The sequence below is a fragment of the Pogoniulus pusillus genome, chromosome 5, assembly GCF_015220805.1.
Source record: "Pogoniulus pusillus isolate bPogPus1 chromosome 5, bPogPus1.pri, whole genome shotgun sequence".
In the NCBI taxonomy this organism is placed as follows: Eukaryota; Metazoa; Chordata; class Aves; order Piciformes; family Lybiidae; genus Pogoniulus; species Pogoniulus pusillus.
Window position 1 is genome coordinate 2,587,640 of NC_087268.1, and position 22,609 is coordinate 2,610,248.

General features: G+C 41.1%; 1 long non-coding RNA gene across 1 annotated transcript; it reads right to left on the minus strand.

Annotated features, from left to right (window-relative positions):
- Nucleotides 1–2,739: 2,739 nt before the first annotated feature.
- On the minus strand, nt 2,740–21,045 carry LOC135175631 (uncharacterized). Its single transcript, XR_010302408.1, has 2 exons — nt 20,981–21,045; nt 2,740–4,109 (listed from the first exon to the last, which is right to left on the minus strand). It is a non-coding gene; the product is annotated as an uncharacterized LOC135175631 (long non-coding RNA).
- Nucleotides 21,046–22,609: the final 1,564 nt, after the last annotated feature.

Consider the following 22,609-nt stretch of genomic DNA (forward strand, 5'->3'; position numbering starts at 1 on the left):
ATAGAATAATTCTATGCACTAGTATTTCTACCTACCATTCAGATTTCAAAGCTCTCCAAATTCTTATGTCTTCTTCATCCTTCACTTAGCTGGTCTGTAAATTTGTCCAAGTTCATAGAATCATGGAGTCACAGAATCAACCAGGTTGGAAGAGACCTCCAAGATCATCCAGGCCAACCTAGCACCCAGCCCTAGCCACTCAACTAGACCATGGCACTGAGTGCCTCATCCAGGCTTTTCTTCAACACCTCCAAGGACAATGACTCCACCACCTCCCTGGGCAGCCCATTCCAATGCCAATCACTCTCTCTGACAACAACTTCCTCCTAACATCCAGCCTAGACTTCCCCTGGCACAACTTGAGACTGTGTCCCCTTGTTCTGTTGCTGGTTGCCTGGGAGAAGAGACCAACCCCCACCTGGCTACAACCTCCCTTCAGATAGTTGTAGACAGCACCCCTGAGCCTCCTCTTTATCCTGTTATGGGTATGTCCATGGTATAATCTTCTACATGGAGCTATTTGAAGTTTGAATGAACTGAATACTAGTTTAGATGGCAAAAATGTTCAGCTCATGACATTCAACCCCTGCTAAATATGAAAAAGATTTGGTTGTGAAACTTCAGGCTGCCATGTCACTGAACTATTTTTGTGTAACAATTTGAAATGAATGTGTTTCTCTTTGAGCAGCAGCTACCTACACACATAGTCTTTCATTAAATCTTACACTGTTAAGGCAGAAAATAGTCACTAAAGTACACAAAGGCACAGAAAAAAGAGACACCCTTCCCTGCCATCCCTCCTCTTTCAATAAAGAGGAGGATGAAGAGAAAGCTCCGTGATGGTGTGTCTCTTTGCAAGCACAGCTGTTTGCAGAAACTCACCTATTCATGCTCCATTGATCAGTAGCAAAACCATTGTACTTTATACTTGGTATTATTTAGTTTCCCTGCCCAATTTTTCAACCAGTCTGAACTATTTGTAGTCTCCTGAGAATTACATAGATTAAAAGGAGCAAAAGATCAGAATTCTCAAAGCCAACTTTTTCTTCTCTTTTTTCTTTCAGAGGTAGTCATGTTGAAAAAAAAACTTAGATGTAAAAAAAGTAGAAGCCAGAGATTCACTGCACTCTATCCCAGTGCTCATGGTAGCAGTTGACGTTTGCAATCTGTTTGAGTCTGTTTGAGTTAGTTTCTAGACTTGGTCTTTTCTTGCATCTGATTTTTTTTTTTTTTAACTTTTGATTTTTATTTTTTTGTCTTCCCAAGAGAGTTTATTTGAAATAAATCAGCTTTCAAGTGTTAATAAAGCTATCTCCCAAATATCTGTCACAGAGGAGATTCTTTTCTTGAACACCTCCAGGCACGGTGACTCCACCACCTCCCTGGGCAGCCCATTCCAATGCCAATCACTCTCTCTGCCAACAACTTCCTCCTAACATCCAGCCTAGACCTCCCCAGCACAACTTGAGACTGTGTCCCCTTGTTCTGTTGCTGCTTGCTTGGCAGAAGAGCCCAACCCCACCTGGCTACAGCCTCCCTTCAGGTAGTTGTAGACAGCAATGGGGTCAGCCCTGAGCAAAAAAGAAAAAAGGCTTTCTCACCTAAACCAGCCTTTTTGTCTTAACAGTGTTTTCAAGGACAACAGTATCTGTATGCTTGAAATATTGAACTAATTCTGGTCTGATATGAGGATTTATGTGATTGTCAGTTGTACTGTCCAGTCACTGTTAAACAGATGGTATCTTCCTGCAAATAGTTCAATAACTAATTTAACTTCCAACTTTCTATCTCTAACGATGCATCAGTCGCTTTACACTTAACATCAGGAGCTGCAAAGTTTTCTCATACAAATTTGGTATGCATGAAGTATATTTAAAGATCTTTCAATTTAACAAAGCTTAGGCTCATTAATGAAAAAGCAGCCTTATCCACAAAGTTCAGATGCAAACTTCAACATCTGTCAGTGATTAGAGTGAGGGTTTTTGACTCTCTCATTAGCTTATTTTTCCAGGCAGTCATGATGATCAGAGACAGAATGCTTGAGCAAACCAATTACTCCTGATTTATTTGATGTATTGAAAACTTCACATTTTGCTCAAAAGTGTAATGTAAGTTTGTGCTGGTTTGAGGCTAAGTGGAATATTCTAATGAGAGAAATTAGACTATTGGTTGTAAAAAGAAAATGATGATAAAGTCTATATCATTCATTGGTTTGCTAAAAGGGATAAAAAGCCAAAGTGTAAACAATTTGCCTCAGAGTCTTTGCTCCTTTCACTTCTTTGCTCTAATATCTTCCACTAACAGATAACAAGTAAGCTTTGCTGATTGCTTGTAGTCTGGGAGAGAGAAATGGTGGCTTTGAAACCCTTCTGGGTTTCTTTGTTTGTCCAACAGGAGAATATGGGATGTCTGTGTTAGTTCTCACCTATATATAATTGTGAATACTTGTAAGTATATTGTTAATATGTACTTGTAAAATTTGCTTTGCTGTAAATATAGCTTTATCTTACTTCCAAGCCACCTGAGCTGGTCTGCTAAATTTTCAACAGAGGGGGAGGAAGTTCTGTAACCCACCACAAAATTCAAAGAGTCATTTATTTATAATGGTCTTAAAACAGTTAAGCAGCTCCCAAATCTTAAATATTTCCAGTGAGAGGGGAAGAAAAACACAGGAAAACCTAAATTTTTTTGCTTAGAAAAGTTTAAATTCTGTCTCTTGTTGTAATTTCAAACGAGAGAAAACTGAGAAACCAGTCAAGAGTATCAGAAATATTAGTATATAGACTTTTTTTTTCCCCTCCTCAAAAATAAAGCTCTTCAAAATGCAAGAGCCAATTCCTTCTGTTCCTATTAATCAGCACACTGTTTGAAGTAAGTATTAACTAAGGCCAAGCCCATATACCCTTGTAATAAAGGTAATTTTTATCCTTAAGTGCTTATATGAAGTATTTAATAAAGATAGGGGAGCAATATGTGTGCAAATCAGGATGTAAAAATGCACTGTTAACCGAGGGAGTCATTTCAAACAAAGCTCATGAAATAAGGTGCTGCTTGTTTCTCCCTTGATTGGAATGTGCCACCAGCTTTATGAACAACACAGCAGCTTATTTTTTCACACTTCCTCCATTTATACTCCCTTCACTGTTCTGAAGAGTGCTGTGTTGTGAACACAATATACAATATTTTCTTTTTTAATACATATTTTATTGGACAGATTCCTAGAAGCAGAATGGTGAGACAAGGCTGCGTTTCAAAATGCCACACATGATTTTACAAGTGGGTAGCTGTTTGGGATATTGGCAACCAGCCAGTGAACATTGTGCATATTTGCATTTGGCACAGGGGCAGGAGGTAATGAAGAGCAGATTTGAAGACTGAGAATGTTTTTTTAATGTAATGGTTTGTAAATGTTCTGGGGTTTTATCGTTATTGGTGGAGTGGGTAGCTTTGGCCAGTGAAGTTCATGTGTTTTTATAACTGGGGAATTAGCAAAAACCTCTCTATCATTGTAGACTGAGTTGATTTCATCAGAATTGTGCATTTCTTTGGCCAGAATGTATATGTAAATACATTTACTGTTTTTTCTTCTCCCTTGACCACAAGGCAGGGTTCTCAAAGATTTGAGGAAATGCTATCCTGAGACATTTGTGGTGGTTTTGCCCCAGTTGGGGGCCAAATGCCCACCAAATCTGCTCTATCACTCCCCCTCTTAAATAGACAGGGGAGAGGGGAAAATATAACAAAAGCCAGCTATCAAAATAGAAGCAATTTAATAATGACAACAAGCAAAGCAACAGAAGCAGAGAGAGAGATGTTAATCTCTACTTCCCATCAGCAGAATGATGTTTGGTCTCAGGAAGCAGGACTCTCCATGCTTCGTCGTTGCTTTGGGAGAGCAGACACCATGGACCTGTCTTCCCCACCTTCCTTCTTTCATTTCATTCTTGTATATGAACTGATGTCACAGGGCATGGAATATCCCTTTGGCCAGTCTGGATCAGCCAATTTGGCTGTGTCCTCTTAGCATCTTGGGGCAGGCAGATGTTGGAAAAAACCCAGCCTGGGTGCTCAGCTCAGCAGGAACCACAGCACAGGTCTGTGCTACAGCACTGCAAAAACACAGCATTAGAGAAGGGTGTTTTGAGGAGAATCAACCCCAGCTCAGCCCAGTTTAAACCTACTACAGACAATACATAAAGAAGAGAGTCTTTTTTGTCTCTTGTCAATGCTGTCTTCTTGATGAGGTCTGTCTTAGGCTCTGACTTGAGATTGCTTTTCAGGTAGCTTTATTTTGTTTACATAAGTGATTAAAAGGAAAAGGAAGACTTGGGTTAATGGACCATTTTACTTAGAAAAACTATTGTAACAATGTGGGGCTTTGAGTCATGACTTTCATGTGCTAAAATAAAGTGAGGTAAGATGTGACATGAAAAACTTTATCAGGCACAGTCTAAGGGGAAACTGTCTAAATCACTTCCCATTTTACCTTTCTCTTGAACTGCAAACATCCTAATTCACGTGAACAATATTTTATATCTTAGCACTCAATTGCATATGTTTTGAATATGCACACACAGGAATGAAAGAGGAAAAGTTGATTTCTTGAAAGATAAATGTTATCTATTGAGTCTTTGGGGTTAATCTCAGTAATTTTCAGCTCAAGTGATGAGAAAGCCAAATATTAAGGTTCACTAAGGGATCTATTAAAAAAAAATAAAATTAAAAGGCACTTTTGGGGTTGTTTTACCTAATTAAACCATTTCAAGTTTACAGCATGTAAACTTTTCCATTATAACCTGCAGTGATTCTTGGACTGTCTATACTTCTGTCTACCTTGCAGTGACCAGATACCGAGACTAGAAAAAATTAGCTGTTGTAGCTTGGAACATTGAGCCTATCATTGAACCTGCCTCTCTGTCACATTCCTGTGCTATTCTACTAAATGCATTGTAGAAAGAATTATGGGGTTTTTTATGTGCATGTCTATATTTTCTACATCATCTCACTGGGGTGTTTACTTGTTATACTGCATGTGCCAAATGACGCTGCAGTAATTCCAGAGTTAGGCTGGTGAGTTCAATGGAGGCAATCCAAATTTGCAATTGGATGACTGATTGGAATATATCTAATGTCTGCTTTCCTGAAAAGCTCTTAGTTTGAGGTGGGATTCAATACTAACTTTTACTTAGATGGAAACTGAGAAGATATGATAAACGCTACCTTTGTCTCATCCTGTATGTAGGTCAACTATGCAATCGTTTCCTCCAGAATATTATTACCTACCAGCAAAGAACAAGGGGATACAGTCTCAAATTGTGCTGGGGAAAGTATAGGCTGCATGTTAGGAGGAAGTTGTTGGCAGAGAGAGTGATTGGCATTGGAATGGGCTGCCCAGGGAGGTGGTGGAGGCACCGTCCCTGGAGGTGTTCAAGCAAAGCCTGGATGAGGCACTTAGTGCCATGGTCTGGTTGACTGGCTAGGGCTGGGTGCTAGGTTGGACTGGATGATCTTGGAGGTCTCTTCCAACCTGGTTGATTCTATGATTCTATAAGGACACTCTTCACAGCATGGGTTGCTCATGTTTATCAAATCATGTCCTCTGTCAGCAAGAAATGCCTCATGCAGCCTGGCCTTAAACACCTCCAGGGATGGGCCCTCAACCACCTCCCTGGGTAACCCATTCCAGGCTCTCACCACTCTCATGCTGAAGAATTTCCTCCTCAGCCTTTTTGTAGGCCCTCTTCAGATACTGGAAAGCCACAATAAGGTGACCTTGGAACCTCTTCTTCTTCAGATTGAACAGCCTCAACTCTTTGTCCTTGTAAGAGAGGTGCTCCAGTCCTCTGAGCATCCTTGTGGCCCTTCTCTGGACATGCTCCAGATTTTTATGATAACATCATAAATAATATATAAGATTTGCAGATATGCATATCTTAAAAGCCTAATTTCAATAACACTTGTTAAGCAAAAAGGACTATAGAAGACATTTTTAACTATGAAAACAAAGATTGTGTCACCTGCATGAATTCCCAGCGTGTGTTAGTAAGCCAGTATCCTCTACTCCTTGAATTCATGGAGAAGTGTAGCAAATACATTTTTGTTACTGAGGAAAAGTGGAAGATTTATCTCATTGCCTTGAACACTTCCTTATGGTCTTCATTTACTCTTCTTAACGAGGATTTAGAAAATGTCTTTTACCAAAGCATTGTCTCAAGTCTCAGCTAGCTCATTCTATTTGTTATGTTACAAACCAAAGCAGTCTAGTAATGGCAACAATGCATAAAGAGAAGATGCTTTAGAGCTTTTGCATGCAAAAATCAAAATAAGAAAAAGAGAAATAAAAAGAGAGAGAGAGAGATTGCATTGTATAAGCAATCCAAACAAGAAGTTATGGTTATGGATCTCTGAAGACATTTCCCAGAATGTGAATGCCATCTGTGAACAGCATACAAAACACCAGCTACAAGAAATGTTTCTTATAGTTAAAACCTAATGAGCACAAGGAAACAACCTAATGGGATTTCCTGGTCTTAGAAAAAGATGCTGAGGCTCAGTCACATAAAGTCTGTTTACCTGAGGTGTAGGAATGAGATGATTAAGCCTCATTTAGATCAGTGCATATATTCTTTCAAGATGATGATGTAAAGTATGACTGTTAAAGAGCAAAGTGATGCAGGAAGAATCTATTGAGAGAAATACTTTACCCTGAAAAACACATAATGCACACATACACTACCTCACCACCAGACTTAGAGGAAAGAGGAGAGGGATGTACACCTCACTGAAACAGGTGTTCTGGTAATGTGTGTGATGACATAAAGAGGTGTTTGAGCCATGGAAGTAAAGATGAATGACCAGAAGACAGCTTGGATGTGAAAATGTTAAACTAAACTTGCAGTGGAAGAATAAGATCTCCCTGGAGAGCCTCAAAGGCAAGATGGTGTATCTCTAGCTCTTCCAAGCAGTACCTAATCTGAAGTATAGTGCATGGAGAAAGAGAAGGCAGGACCCCAAGGAGGCATATGTTAAGAAAAATCACACTAGCTCTTTTGGAAAATTAGGCATTAGAGGATTCTGTAAGAGGGAGATGCTGTATACACCCATCTCCTGCCTCATTGCTGTACTAATTCCTTGCAGAGTCAAAGCATTCATAATGAACAGATTAAGAATTCATTTTGTATTTACTAGAGTCATAGATTTAGCTGTGCTGCTGTGTTTAAATATCATGAACAAATGCTTTCTTCCAAATTTCATCTGAACCTGAGGCATTCCTCACCAGAAGAGTACCTTGTCAAGTGTCCTTCTGTCCCTGCACTGTTTACAAACCAGCAAGAAAGTGTACAGAAAGAGTGAGAACTACTCAAGATAGTCATGAGACTAACCTTCTTAGAGCATGATCAGCACTGAATTCAAACCAGTTGATTTTTTCTGTTTTGCACTTATCCCATTTGCCATGAATTTAGGTAGCTCTAACTAGTTGGAATGAATGCAGCCTCCTTCCCTGGAAAAGAAACTCAGAATGAGACAACATTGAACTGATGAGAAAAGTTGTGGGGGTTGTTTTCTTTGGTTTGGTTGGTTTTCAGATCTCCCATCATTTTTTCTTTCTGTTTTCTTAAGGAATTATAAAAACACTTAGCTCAGAAAAGAGAGAATATAAGAAGCATTTCTGTATCTTCTAATGGAATATCTTCTCTATACCCAGAAGCAGGTAACTCTCTTTTCAGTAAGTGTCTCCAAGCCTCGATATATCCTGGTGGTAGAAAGTTATAAGATAATTTAGATAGGCATTACAACCAGGAGCTAACATGTATGGAACAAAGCAGCATCTTTAGACTGCAGATATTGTTAAGGTAACCCAAGGAAAGCAATATTTGCGTTGCATTCATACTGAGATGTTAAAATACAAATGGAGGAGACAGACTGAATAGAGTATGGGGAAAAAAAATCAGATAATTCTTTGGCAAGGTTCTTTAGAGTGCAGAAGGTGTGTGACTAATAATTGATCTCAAATATCATTTCAAGTGGATTTTAAAAAACTACTTTCATATTGCAAGCAAGAAAACAAAATAATCACCAAGGCCATTTTTTCCTCAAGCAAATGTGTGATCCTGGTGAATCTAATTACTTAATGCAGTGGCAATTGTACAGAGCCTAGTGCAAGCCTTGCCACTGTTAACAGTGTCATGCTTGCATTAAGAAGATACAGACTGTCATAGCATCAGAAAGTTCATGAGAAGCAGCAGCAAACAGCAGAGATTTGAGAAAGTGACCTACATTCATACACAATTTAGGTGATCATTCACTTGAGAATGCTTTGCTGATGTAAATTTCAGATAGTCTTGAGCAGACCAACTCTGAAGAGTTCAAGAACATACATGTCCAGGGTCTCTTCTAGAAATGATCTTGTGATCTATTGACATATCTCAATGAAGGATCTAAATAAACCTTTAAAAGCTGTACTTTTGAAAGGATCATATAATTACCTGTTTGCACAGGGTATCTACATCCAGCATTAGGGTCCACAGCAAAGTTATAGGAGGAAGAAAAGGGCAAGAATTGAGTACTAAAATCTTAGAATCAACCATTTTGGAAGAGACCTCCAAGATCAGCCAGTCCAACCTAGCACCCAGCCCTAGCCAGTCAACCAGACCATGGCACTAAGTGCCTCAGCCAGGCTTTGCTTCAACACCTCCAGGGATGGTGACTCCACCACCTCCCTGGGCAGCCCATTCCAATGCCAATCACTCTCTCTGCCAACAACTTCCTAACATCCAGCCTAGACTTCCCCCTGGCACAACTTGAGACTGTGTCCCCTTGTTCTGTTGCTGGTTGCCTGGGAGAAGAGACCAACCCCACCTGGCTACAACCTCCCTTCAGGTAGTTGGAGACAGCAATGAGGTCCCCCCTGAGCCTCCTCTTCTGCAGGCTGCACACCCCCAGCTCCCTCAGCCTCTCCTCACAGGGTTTGTGTTCCAGGCCCCTCACCAGCCTTGCTGCCCTTCTCTGGACACCTTCCAGCACCTCAACATCTCTCTTGAATTGAGGAGCCCAGAACTGGACACAGCACTCAAATGTTTTCAGAGAGGAAAAAAACACTAAACCCCAACCAAAACCAAAACCAACAAAAAAGAGATTGCTTTTAAATGTCCATGAGAAAGAAGTATCTAAATCAGAAGTAGTCTGTGCCCAACTTTATTCAAATAAAAATTTCACCTCTATGGTCTCTCTCCAATAGCATCAAGATTTGCCAGGCTTTAAGGAATGCCTGATAAGGAAGATGTTGTCTGCACTACAGATCCATAGCATGCAAAAATGCTCATCAATCATATCTGTAATTCTAGTGGTACAACTCATGAGGACACCCTTCCATGGATGATCAGAGCAGTTGTGATGACGATAGTCCAGAGACCTGAAACTGTCATAATACATAACAGATCTGTCTTTCCCCCTCCCCCTCCAAGGATAGAACAGCCTTGCTGCATGGCTGGATCAGATTCATCCAAATGATTTATTTCTCAGATCAGCCTGAAAGGCTTGTCTCTTTAGTAGAGAGGAAGAATTTATCTGAGGGCTGGGTTGTGGCAGGAATATACTATCTTCTCCTCAGCTTTGTTGCACTGAAAAGTTTGCTGCACTTGCAAAGAAGTCACAGCTAGAAGGGACCAGAACATGACTGTTTCCTTAGGAAACCCACATTAGGGTTAAAAAAGGCACATGAAGCACTTGAAATAGATGCACTTAGGACTTAATATTAGTCTATAAAGAATGAAAGCTGCTCTTGACATTTGTATCAATCCTATACGTGTGAATTGGGGAAAGGGGAATTTCTATACCACTATTGGAGCAGAACACTTCTTTGCATATTTCACTGTAGCAACCATGAATTAACTAGAAGGTCTGGGAAGTGTTGGAGAAGAATTTGTTCTAAAATAAGATTAAATTACAGAAACTATCAAATCGCTGTTAGACAACACACCTTGTTTGGGTGTCACTTAAAAGCTGGAATATTTAATGTGATTTGTATTCATGATGTCCATGTATTTTTAAAGGGCAAATGTCTTGGGAACTCAGCTTGAAGTGGTTCTACCTAGAAGGAAATTGTCTTGAAGGGGGTTGCAGTAGGTGAAACATTCTAGAAGAATAATTGATGTGCATAGGATATTTGCACTTCCTATTAACCTCCAGTTTTGCAGGCAGAAAACCTTCTTCAGCATGGTGAAGGGCTCAGTTCAATCTGGCTGTTTACAAAATTTAATTTAACCAAAAACCTGCAAGAGAGCAGAAGCTGAAACAAAGTCTGTTGCTGATTGGTTTAATGTGAAGAACCTGAAATTGATGTTGACATTTTTCCAGCCTGGAGCAATCACTACGCTGCATCTCTTAATTGGCTGCCCAAGCCTCTCTCTTTCTCTCACACAGCAGTAAACCAATGCTTGCAGCTGCAGGAATCTCCCGTAGTAAATACTTACATGGACAAACCAGTCAAGCAAACAAAAGGCTCTCCCTCCTGGATAATCCAGTTAGTCTTTTAGACAACTCTGAGCTTTGCAAAGTGTCTTAGTAACCTTGTCTGTCATGTGAGAGCATGAAATATGACAGTATTAGTTTAGTGTAGCAGCTTGGAAAATGCATCAAGCATTATGGTACAGTCATGGTATTACCTGCTTCTTTCAGCCAGGTTTAGGAACACCAACAACTGTAAAAGGCATGCAAACCCAATTTTAGTCATTAGACCTTTACAGGAGGTTTGCAATCATAATTTTTTAAGCTTTTTTTTTTCCCTAAAGATTTGCATTTAGAACTTTCCATAAAGATTGTTTAGCCTGGAGAAGAGGAGGCTCAGGGGAGATCTTATTGCTGTCTACAACTACCTGAGGGGAGGCTGTAGCCAGGAGGAGGTTGCTCTCTTCTCTCAGGTGGCCAGCACCAGAACGAGAGGACACAGCCTCAGGCTGCACCAGGGGAGATTTAGGCTGGAGGTGAGGAGAAAAGTTCTTCACAGAGAGTCATTGGACACTGGAATGGGCTGCCCGGGGAGGTGGTGGAGTCGCCGTCCCTGGGGCTGTTCAAGGCAAGGTTGGACGTGACACTTGGTGCCATGGTCTGGCCTTGAGCTCTGTGGTAAAGGGTTGGACTTGATGATCTATGAGGTCTCTTCCAATCCTAATAATACTGTGATACTGTGATCACCTGAGTATTTAATTGGTTTTACTCAATCTCTGTTAGAACCTACAGAAGCTCAGCAAGAGGTGTTTTACCAGAATGCCTTTCACAGAATGGTAGGGTTTGGAAGGAATCTCTGGAGAGCACCTAGTCCAGTTCTACCTGCTAAATCAGGTTTGCCTCTGCCACACTTTTCAGGATTACATCCAGGTAGGCTTTGACTGTCTCCAGAGGAGACTCCACAACCTCTCTGGACAGCCTGTTCCAACACACCATAAACCTTAAGGTGCAAAAGTTTTTCCTTACGTTCAAATGGAACTTCACAGTATCATCAGGGTTGGAAGAGACCTCACAGATCATCAAGTCCAACCCTTTACCACAGAGCTCAAGGCTAGACCATGGCACCAAGTGCCACGTCCAACCTTTCCTTGAACTGCCCCAGGGACGATGGTGTGCTCTAGTTTGTAGCCATTGCCCCTGGTCCTGTTGCAAGGCTCCACTGAACAGAGTCTGGCCCATAGGTGCTTACAATCATCACAGCCAGACAGCACTGGGAATTACGTGAGGAATTTTGTTATGAAATTTTGTTGTTTTCTTAAGTCTTCAAATTAATTCTTTCCTGTCTGCAAATTCAGACAAAAAACACTGTCCTTTGCTATGGAGACTGGCAAAGTGGATGTAAAAAAAAGCCTTACAGGGAACATATAATAACAATTATTTGGTGTGGGAACTACACTTAGGAAGAAGCTCACCTTTAGAATTTTTCCTATTGTTGCCAGTATAGATCTGTGCTTCCTTTTCAATAACAGTGAGAAAATACCCAACCAAATTAAAAAATCCCAATAACTCCTTCCAGTACAAGGCTTCTTTATTGGAAAATGGAACTCTAAACAGCTTTGTGATACCTGTGCTAAAAGTATACAATGCTTAGCTGATTGTTTGTATCAATGTCCACTTAAATTTAGGTGTAAGTCATTTGGAGAAATATTTCCAGTCTAATCACAAAGTTTATTTCTCCCCCACCCCCCTAGAATTACATGATTTGGTTGTTAGGAATTATTATTTCAATATTTTTTTTAGTTTGTGAAATGATTAAGTTTAAAATGCTACACTGGGCACAAAAGACTTGTGTTCTACCATTTTTAAATGATCTTACATAATAAATGAAGACACGAGCATAGAATCATAGAATCAACCAGGTTGGAAGAGACCTCCAAGATCATCCAGGCCAACCTAGCACCCAGCCCTAGCCAGTCAACCAGACCATGGCACTAAGTGCCTCAGCCAGGCTTTGCTTCAACACGTGCAGGCACAGTGACTCCACCACCTCCCTGGGCAGCCCATTCCAATGCCAATCACTCTCTCTGCCAACAACTTCCTCCTAACATCCAGCCTAGACCTGCCCTGGCACAACTTGAGACTGTGTCCCCTTGTTCTGTTGCTGGTTGTCTGAGAGAAAAGACCAACCCCACCTGGCTACAACCTCCCTTCAGATAGCTGTAGACAGCAATGAGGTCCCCCCAAGCCTCCTCTTCTCCAGGCTACACACTCCCAGCTCCCTCAGCCTCTCCTCACAGGGTTTGTGTTCCAGGCCCCTCACCAGCTTTGTCACCCTTCTATGGACACCTTCCAGCACCTCAATATCTCTCTTGAATTGAGGACCCCAGACCTGGACACAGTACTCAAGGTGTGACCTGAGCAGTGCTGAGTACAGGGGCAGAATAACCTCCAATATTCAACATCACAATGATCCAGTCCTATCCAGGGTGCACCACACCTTAGCTCAGAGACTGTAGTACCAGTAATACAAGCAGTGTGAAACTAAGCCATTCATTTTGTGTGAGTTTTGTTGATAGATGTTCTGCATGGGCATAAGTGTACCCAGAGCATAGCACTGAAACCAGCTGATGGTGGAAATGAATGTGAATAGAACCAGTAAAGTGAGCTACAGTCAACTTATGCAGATGCATAACAGCGCTAAATGTACAATGTTTTGAGGTGAAAGCAAAGAGTATCCTGCCTAATTTGGAACTGCCATTAATATTCATAACAGAACAATGCATAAAACTAAACTTTAATCAACACCACATACCTCTTTAGTGGCAAATGACCCTGCATGGAAAAAGTAAACCATTCTCTGAAAGGAAAACAAAGCTTCCTTTTATCTGCTTCATTTTCAGACTCACTAATGATCACTAAATCCTAGGCAACTAATGGTATGAAACAATTTATGTGCTAATCAGGCATCACTAAAAACAGAAGCTCACTGACAACCTGTGGTGGTAACGTCTCATCTATGCTTATTTGTGAGCAGATTCCACTGTGACATTCCAGTATTGTCACTGACAAATGGCAAAAATCTCTTGTGTGCAAAATCAGAGCATTATGTGTGTTGTTAGGAAGCCTTTGTGGGAGATCAAGCAAAAGGGGAAAAAAAAGAAAACCTGAGAAGGCATAAGAGTAAGTTAGAAACTGGAACACATCCCAGTAGATTCAACAACCAGGCTAAGAAAATCATTTAACTGGAAAGTAGATTTTCATTTGGGTGAAGTCAACATGAGCTGTGAATGACAGATTCTCAAATACTGATTAGCTACAATAATAGGATTTGTGGAAATGTATCAGATTAACCAAATTCTGACCAAGTTCTACTGACAGAGCATGTTTCAAGTACCATATCTTCTAGCTTGCACCTTGGACTCAACAGGAAGTTTACACTCTTAAAGCTGGCAGAAAGAGTAAATGCACCATAAAATGTTTGGTTATTCTCCTTTTTTTAAGGTACATAGGACATCATGTAAGGATTTAGTAATGTGTTGGAGGCCCTTGTAACTTCACAGGGGGGAAAGAAATCCATTCAAAATATTTCTATTAGAGGGAAAAAAAATCCCCAAATATTTAATTATCTGTATTTTTCATTCCAGGTCAGAAATAGTTGTAAAAGATTGAGTGAAATATCAGACTTTTCTATAGGATTTTGATTTTTCTAGCTCCTCAGCAGGTTTTCTAATTTACAAACCAAATAACATCTGCAATCATTTGTATATTAATGTATCTTTACCTTTTAACTGAATTGACAGATTGTGGTGGTTTGGCCCTGAGTGGACTCCAGCTGCTCTATCATTCCCCTTCTCAGACAGACATGGAGAGGGAAAAATAACAAGAGGCCTGTGGGTCAATACAGAAGCAGCTTAATAAGGAAAACAGCAAAAGCAAAGGCCATGCATGGAAGCAAGAGCAAACACAAATATCATTCTCTGCTTTCCACCAGCCATGGTCTGGTTGAGTGGCTAGGGCTGGGTGCTAGGTTGGACTGGCTGATCTTGGAAGTCTCTTCCAACCTGGTTGATTCTATGATCAGCAGATGATGTCAGCCTGCTCCTGGTGAAGCAGGGCTTCAATGCACATAGCAATTGCTCTGGCAGAAAAACACCATCAACAAATGCCCTCACACTGCCTTTTTTCTCTTAGATTTTCTATCTGAGCTGACCACATATGGTATGGAATACCCTTTCAATCAGTTTGGGTCAGCTTGCCCACCTGTGTCCTCTCCCAAGATCTTTGCCCACCTCTCAGCCTACTGTACGGGGGCAAAGTTGGAAGAGCACAGCCTTGGTTCTGTGTGAGCACTGCTCAGAGGTAGCCAAAACACTGGTGAGTTATCAACACCCTTCCAGCTACCACTGCAGAAGACAGCACTGTGAAAGATGCTGTTGGGAGAACTGTCTCTGTTGCAGCCAAACCAAATATAGAGATTCTCCACCAGAAAGCAAAGCTGGAAAAATATCACCAAAAAGGCTCACATTCTGTTTATTACATTAAAAGGTCAAGGCTGTGCTACTGGAGAGGGAAAAGTATTATGGCAGTCATAGCTCAGAACATTTGTAGCTGTCACTGACATGGCTTTGAAATCACCAGTAACCCAAGAATGAACAAAATCCCAGGTATCACAGAAGTGAGACAGAGAACAAGGTAGAGTCCTATGCAAAACTTTGGGTTTTATCAGTCCTTATCTCTGCTGTGCAGAGCTCTCGTCCTCACCTCTCAAGAAAGACATGGTAGAATTAAAGAAGATGCAGAAAAGAACAACTAAGATGAATGAGAGGATGAAGAATTTACCTTTCAACAAAGGAATGAAAAGATTTTGACTCTGCAGAGAGAGAAGGTTGAGAGAGGATATGAGTGAGGATTATTAAACAAGAAAGTCAGTGGGTAAACTTAATGCAGAACTGCTATTCATCAGATTTCAAAGAGCTAGAAATGGAGGATGTGCACTGAGCCTAGCAGGAGATACATCTAAAATAGATTTTTATGGTTTTAAAATAAAAGTGCCTTTTTAATACAGCATGTGTTAAACTTCTGAAATGTCCTGTTACAGCAGATTGTGGAGGCTGGAAGGGAAGCTTCAAAAGGCACAAAATTTCTGAATAGGAGATCTGTAAATAGACAGTAAAAGGGAGAAGGTAGGAATGTATTGTCTACTTCATCCACCTATTGATAGCAATCCCCAGGTAGCTGAAAAAATGGGAAGCAAACGTTGGTGTTTCTAGATGGGCCATTCTAAATGATCTTTCTGCAGGTAGCTTATTGGCCTAGGTGGACTGCTGTTTTGACCTAGCAGAGTACTACACTTCTTATGAGGAATGCTTCTATAGGGATGAAACACAGGGAAATCCTTCCCTGTACTCCAAGAATGGAAGAACATGCACTTCCAAACCCAATTCCAGTAGTTTTCATTTTTTTCCTGAAATCTCAGAATGTCCTGAGTTGAAAGGGACTTAGGAACATCTCAATTCCACACAGCGCAATCTGAAAGCTGAGCCATATATCTAAGAGTGTTGTCCAAACTCTTCTTGAACGCCAACAGACTTAGGGCCATGACCACTTCGTGGGGGAGCCTGTTACAGTGCTAGACCATTGTCTCAGTGAAGAACTTCTTAAGATTCAATCTGAACCATTCTTGATGCAGCTTTAAGCCATTCCCTTCTATGCTGTCACATGACACTGGAAAGAAGCTATCATCTCTGCTTTCTCTCATGATGAAACTGTAGACAGCAATGAGATCTCCTCTAAACTGAACAAGCATAGTAACCTCAGGTGCTTCTCATAAGTCATAGAATCATAGAATCAACCAGGCTGATTCAACCAGGCTTGCTGAGATGTATAGGAACAAGATATAAAAACATAGATAACCACTCTCACTGGAGCTGCTGGCTGAGCTGCATCTTACTCTCTAACCTCACCCTCCAGTTTGGACTAACCCACATTGCTTCCTAACCCCCTGGCTAAACCTCCATTTTTCCTTGGGACTGGGGTAAGGTTGAGAGGGGTAGGGGGAAGGTGAAGGGGTGGTTGGGAGCCCCTCCTGGGGACTCAGGTTTCTGGGAGGGCTGTTGTGTTTCTGTATTACCTTTTACCTTGTCTATTTCTGTCTATGACTATATCTACTGTAAATATCTGTTTGTATATTGTGCTAGCTGTAAATATAAGCTTCATTCATATTTCCAAAGCTGGCTGAGTCTAGTCTGGGTGATTGCTAAAGTGGAGGGGGGGAGGGCAGGGAAGACCCAAACCATCACATAGAGGAAGGCAGTTTCTCTGCTCATTCTAATTTAGGGTTTTAAAACATGATTTTTACAGATGCCTGGGCTTTTCTAGGTCTGTCAGTACCTCTTTAAAGGAGAAGAGATCTGTTTAAAGAAATGTTCATCCTATTTGAGCCTACCTTGGAGTAGTGAAATCACTCTAGGTCTAGAAAGTGCGTATGTGATAATACATTGCAAACTCATTTCATTCATGTTTTTCTGGCTACTGGAATGGGCTGCCCGGGGAGGTGGTGGAGTCACCATTTCTGGAGCTGTTCAAGGCAGGACTGGACGTGGCACTTGGTGCCATGGTCTAGCCTTGAGCTCTGTGGTAACAGTTTGGACTTGATGATCTGTGAGGTCTCTTCCAACCTTGGTGATACTGTGATACTGAATTTGCAGTGAAGATGTAGTTTGAATACAAGACACTAATGCTCACATATGGCAAGCATTTGTACCCATATTTTAATGCATTATTTTATATATTCAGTACTTCATTACCAGGGTGCAGAGCACTAGAGGAGAGTATTAGCTGAAAAGTCAGCATTTCACTATCTAATTCAAAAGCCCTGCATATGTTCAATATCCAGCCATGAGTGGATGAAAGCTACAAAGACTCAAAATCTGTTTGTAATGATCATATAGGACTTGACAAGGAAAACAAAAAAAGCATGAGTATCCTAGGAGTAGCAGGATGGAAACTAGTTGTAAATGGAACAAGTCACAATGTGAATCATTTCAACACTGTCTTTACCAACTAGTGCATTATGTCTTAAAGGCTTGAAAAACACAAATTCTATGATTTGGCATTGGAATGGGCTGCCCAGGGAGGTGGTGGAGTCACCGTCCCTGGGGGTGTCAAACCAAAGCCTGGCTGAGGCACTTAGTGCCATGGTCTAGCTGACTGGCTAGGGCTGGGTGCTAGGTTGGACTGAATGATCTTGGAGGTCTCTTCCAACCTGGTGGATTCTATGATACTAAAATTGAAGTTCTCTTGTAAGTCATTCTAGAAAAGTGTTTTCTTTGAGTGAGTTCATCTAACAGGCTGTGCCTGAAGAAGCACTGTGCAGGATAAAATTGGTAGAAATGGAGCAGTGCATTGTGCTTTCAGCTTTATAATTTGGGAAGAAATAGAAAGCCCCCCCCACACACACACATGATACATTTCAGTTGGCCAGCATGTCACCGTGACCTGTTTGTAATACACTCCTTTTATCAACACTATGCGGTCAGATTTGGCAGTAGATTGGAAATGTGGAATAGGTTCTACCTCATCAGCGTTTTAAGAACTTGTGGCTTACATGAATTATACTTTTTGTTGGCAAAGTCAATATATTTCTGCATTCATTCTAAGAAAACAACCCCAAGAAATCTGCAAATTAAGCATTCTGCCCCTGACTTCACTGGTGAACCCTGCAAGGCAGACTTTTGCCACTAACATAATTAGCTTTCACAACATATTAGGGAGAGCATAAAGAAATACCACCTGCATATCTGACAGCATTCAGAGTACTTCATTATGGCTTTCATATGACTTTCAACATCTTAAAACTCCAAGTTTCATAGAATCAACCAGGTTGGAAGAGACCTCCAAGATCATCCAGTCCAACCTAGCACCCAGCCCTATCCAGTCAACTAGACCATGGCACTAAGTGACTCAGCCAGGCTTTGCTTGAACACCTCCAGGGGTGGTGACTCCACCACCTCCCTGGGCAGCCCATTCCAATGCCAATCACTCTCTCTGCCAACAACTTCCTCCTAACATCCAGCCTGTACTTCCCCCAGCACAACTTGAGACTGTGTCCCCTTGTTCTGTTGCTGGTTGCCTGGGAGAAGACACCAACTCCCACCTGGCAGGACATAAATTTGATAAAGAAATGAAAACAGAATAAGTTATTGAAAGCATGGATTTTTCATATCTAACAAAAGAAGAAAACATGTGAATGTTTGCCACATACATTTTCATGGATAATCATCTAAAATTTCCTCAATCTCTTTCCATCTCTTTTTTCTCTTCATCTCATTTTTAAATAGCTTAAAGGCTGTCTTCTGTCCTTGTGGAAGTGACCTCTCACTTGAATTTCTACACAGACTTTCAAAGCAACGGTACACAACTTGTAGGTGTCACAAATATCAAGTGAAAAAATCAGTTAATGTAAGATTCCTTTATCTCTTAATCCAGTGTAGTTTATCCTGTCAAGCTTTTAAAAACACTGTGGATTTTTTGCTAATTCAGAAAGCTTAAGTCCTCTACAGTAAAACTCAGCACTAAAAAAACCCCAGGAGGTGTTTTGATTTATCTAGTTGTTAAAGGAAGAAATGCTGCATTATTACTGTCACATATATAACTGATTTGAATATCCTCTATATTCAGAAGTGAGAGTAAAACAACCAGGAAAGAATTACTTATGTTTTGTCAAAATGCTCTCAGTCTCACTGGAGATTACAGGGTTTTTTTCCCATTTACAAATTGCTGATACTAATTAGGGTATTTGGTTTCATACAGGGACTGTTCCTTGATAACATCAACTCCCCAGATTCAGGAAGGTAAAATAGCTTTAGTTTTTGTCAGCCAGAGCTTTGGTTTTCTGGTTTCTCTAACGCTGGCCCTGCTTAGTGGATTGAAGATACTTCTCTGCCTGAAGCATTTAAACCTTTCTCATCTAAACCAGAACTGGCAGTACATCTATATAATCTGTATTAACATAAAATATGCAAAAATATTCCCTCCAAGTGGCTTTGAATTTGTACATTTTTCCATTTCTTTACCAATATGCTATATAACATTTACATGAGGGATGTTTCCTCCAAAATACATCACTGTTAAACATGCAGTTGTTGTACTCATTCTGATTTATAATTTCTTTGCTTGCATTCTCCAGAAGTTATTTCAAAGCTATTTGCATAAACCATGTGGTACTGCCTTGGGCTTGATTCAACAGGGCACAAATATGTATTTTATAGATATAAAGAATCAATACTAAATTGCTTTAATATTGTTGAAACAGATAAATCCTCTCTTTATTCCTTATAATTTTTTGAACATCAGATAAAAGGTATTAAGATGAACTTTTTTCCACCACCCACACAACTATCTGTCAGGTATCATAGAATCAACCAGGTTGGAAGAGACCTCCAAGTCCAACCTAGCACCCAGCCTTAGCCACTCAACTAGACCACGGCACCAAGTCTTTTCTTCAACACCCCAGGGATGGTAACTCCACTACCTCCCTGGGCAGCCCATTCCAATGCCAATCATTCCCTCTGGGAACAACTTCCTCCTAACATCCAGCCTAGACTTCCCCCAGCACAACTTGAGACGGTGTCCCCTTGTTCTATTGCTGGTTGCCTGGGATTCTCACTTCACTCAGAGTACAAGTACCTCAGGTATAAAAATACTGTAGCCTACTCCTTTACTGTCTCAAATCAATGCAGATGGCAGGACTAGGCTGATAGACAGTAATGACTCCATTGTCTCAGATAAGGAATGACAATTACTTGGTCTGAATAGACAGGGTGGTGGTTTTAATGACCTTCGAGCTGCTGGCCTGGTAGAGTGGTTTAACAAGGAGAAAAGATAATTTCTATAGCAGTTGGAATTCTGTCTTTAAAATCACTGCCACAGCTCCCCTGGAAGGCCAATGGCAGACGTTGCACTGGAGAGATCACCTCTCTGTGCACACCTCACCCATGCACACCTCTCTTTGTGATCTGGATAGACTACCTCCTCCCACCACCTTCTCACACTCCCAAGCAAAGGGTATAAAAGCCTCACAACATCCAGTGTCTATGTGTTTCATCTACCAAAAATGACCCTGGTGGAATGCACACCTACCACTGAAGGACTTCAACTGTGCCTGTGAAAGCATCACTAGATCCAGGGAGTGGTGATACCTTTCTTTTCCTCTGACTTCTTAACTTTTACTCTCTTTCTCCTCACCTTTTTCTTCCCATTTTCCTTATGCTCCAGTCCACTACTGAGAGTTTTCACTGGCTCTAATAAGCCCTTCTCATCAGCTGTTTGGTGTAAATTCACTTTAATTTACTCCAAAGGGTTTTTTTTAATCTTAGCATGACCTACTCCCCTCACCAGGTTTGGCTCAGGTTATTGGGCTGTGGGTGATGTTAGAGTGACCATTAACCATCTATCCTGCCTAACCAGGGGCCACCTGACCCCCCAGCCTTTGTCCTACCCCCCCATTCATCCATTGCACACCATGGGGACTCACCAGTGATGACAGAAGAAAGATCCCTCTACCCAGTCGGGCACAGCGTAGGGCTTCTGCCTTTCTGGGGGCCCATTAAAATGGGGAGCAGGCAGGGAGGGCAAAGGGGTCACACCTGGGGTGGGAGGAGACTCCAGCAGAACCCAGGTGCTCTCATTTGGGGGGGAAAAAGTGGAAAATGCTGTGTGGGATGGGAAAGGAGCAGATATGTTGGAGAAGGAGAGGTGGTGCTGAAAGGAGGCAGACGGAAAGGAAAAGGATGGAGATGAGAAGAAGAAAATGGGGGGAAAGGAAAAAGATGGAGAGGAAGGGAGAAAGATGGGGGAGAAGGGGGATTAAAAAGTAGTAAAAATGAAATCTGAGTCCCACTGAAAGGGATTCCATTTATTCTATTAGAATGATAATCATAAGCACCTAGCTATGGTAAAGAATCCCACCTATCATAAGTTTGTCCCCACATCCACTGGGAGATGCAGCTATTTCAGTATAATTTTAGACAACTACAGATAAATATATATATATATATATATAAATAAAAAAGATAATTATAGAGAAATTTTAGATTTTTTTTTTTACATTTGTAGATAAATAGCTCCACATTATTGACATTATCTGAAGCAAGGAATATCAAATAAACTTAATTTTTACCTTTCCAAACTACCAAATGACTTCTTTCTTTAAATTTGTTTATTAAGGAAGCTTAGATTCTCCAGGTAATATTTCATTGGTTTGTATTTTCACCATCTGAATTAATTCATTAGCATCCTCCATTGGCCCTCAATTCAAGAGAGATGTTGAGGTGCTGGAAGGTGTCCAGAGAAGGGCAGCAAGGCTGGTGAGGGGCCTGGGACACAAACCCTATGAGGAGAGGCTGAGGGAGCTGGGGGTGTGCAGCCTGCAGAAGAGGAGGCTCAGGGGTGATCTCATTGGTGTCTCCAACTACCTGAAGGGAGGCTGTAGCCAGGTGGGGGTTGGCCTCTTCTCTCAGGCAACCAGCTACAGAATGAGGGGACACAGTCTCAAGTTGTGCCAGGGGAAGTTTAGGCTGGATGTTAGGAGGAAGTTGTTGGCAGAGAGAGTGATTGGCATTGGAATGGGCTGCCCAGGGAGGTGGTGGAGTCACCATCCCTGGAGGTGTTGAAGCAAAGCCTGGCTGAGGCACTTAGTGCCATGGTCTGGTTGACTGGCTAGGGCTGGGTGCTAGGTTGGACTGGATGAGCTTGGAGCTCTCTTCCAACCTGGTTGGTTCTACGATTCTATGAAAACACAACACTTTCATCAGTATAATTTTTGACCACTTCTAAAAATGCAATCTTGGAGTCAAATCCTGTCTCCTACTTATGGGGAGACACAAGAACAAATTAGTAATACTTCTTTTGGGAAACAAATGTAACTTTAATGTTGACATCCTATTTATCCCCTGTTGAGAAATAAAGTATCTTGTGTATTGAAATGATGAATTATAACCGTTAAACAAAAATGTAATGCATTTGTTACAGCCACTGAGTAGACAAATTGCCATTACACTGTGCAAGTAATACTTTACAAAACCATTTGTCACACAGGAGAGGTGTCATCTGCAATCTGATTCACACTGCTTAATGTATGAAATGAAACCTTGCTTTTCTGCAG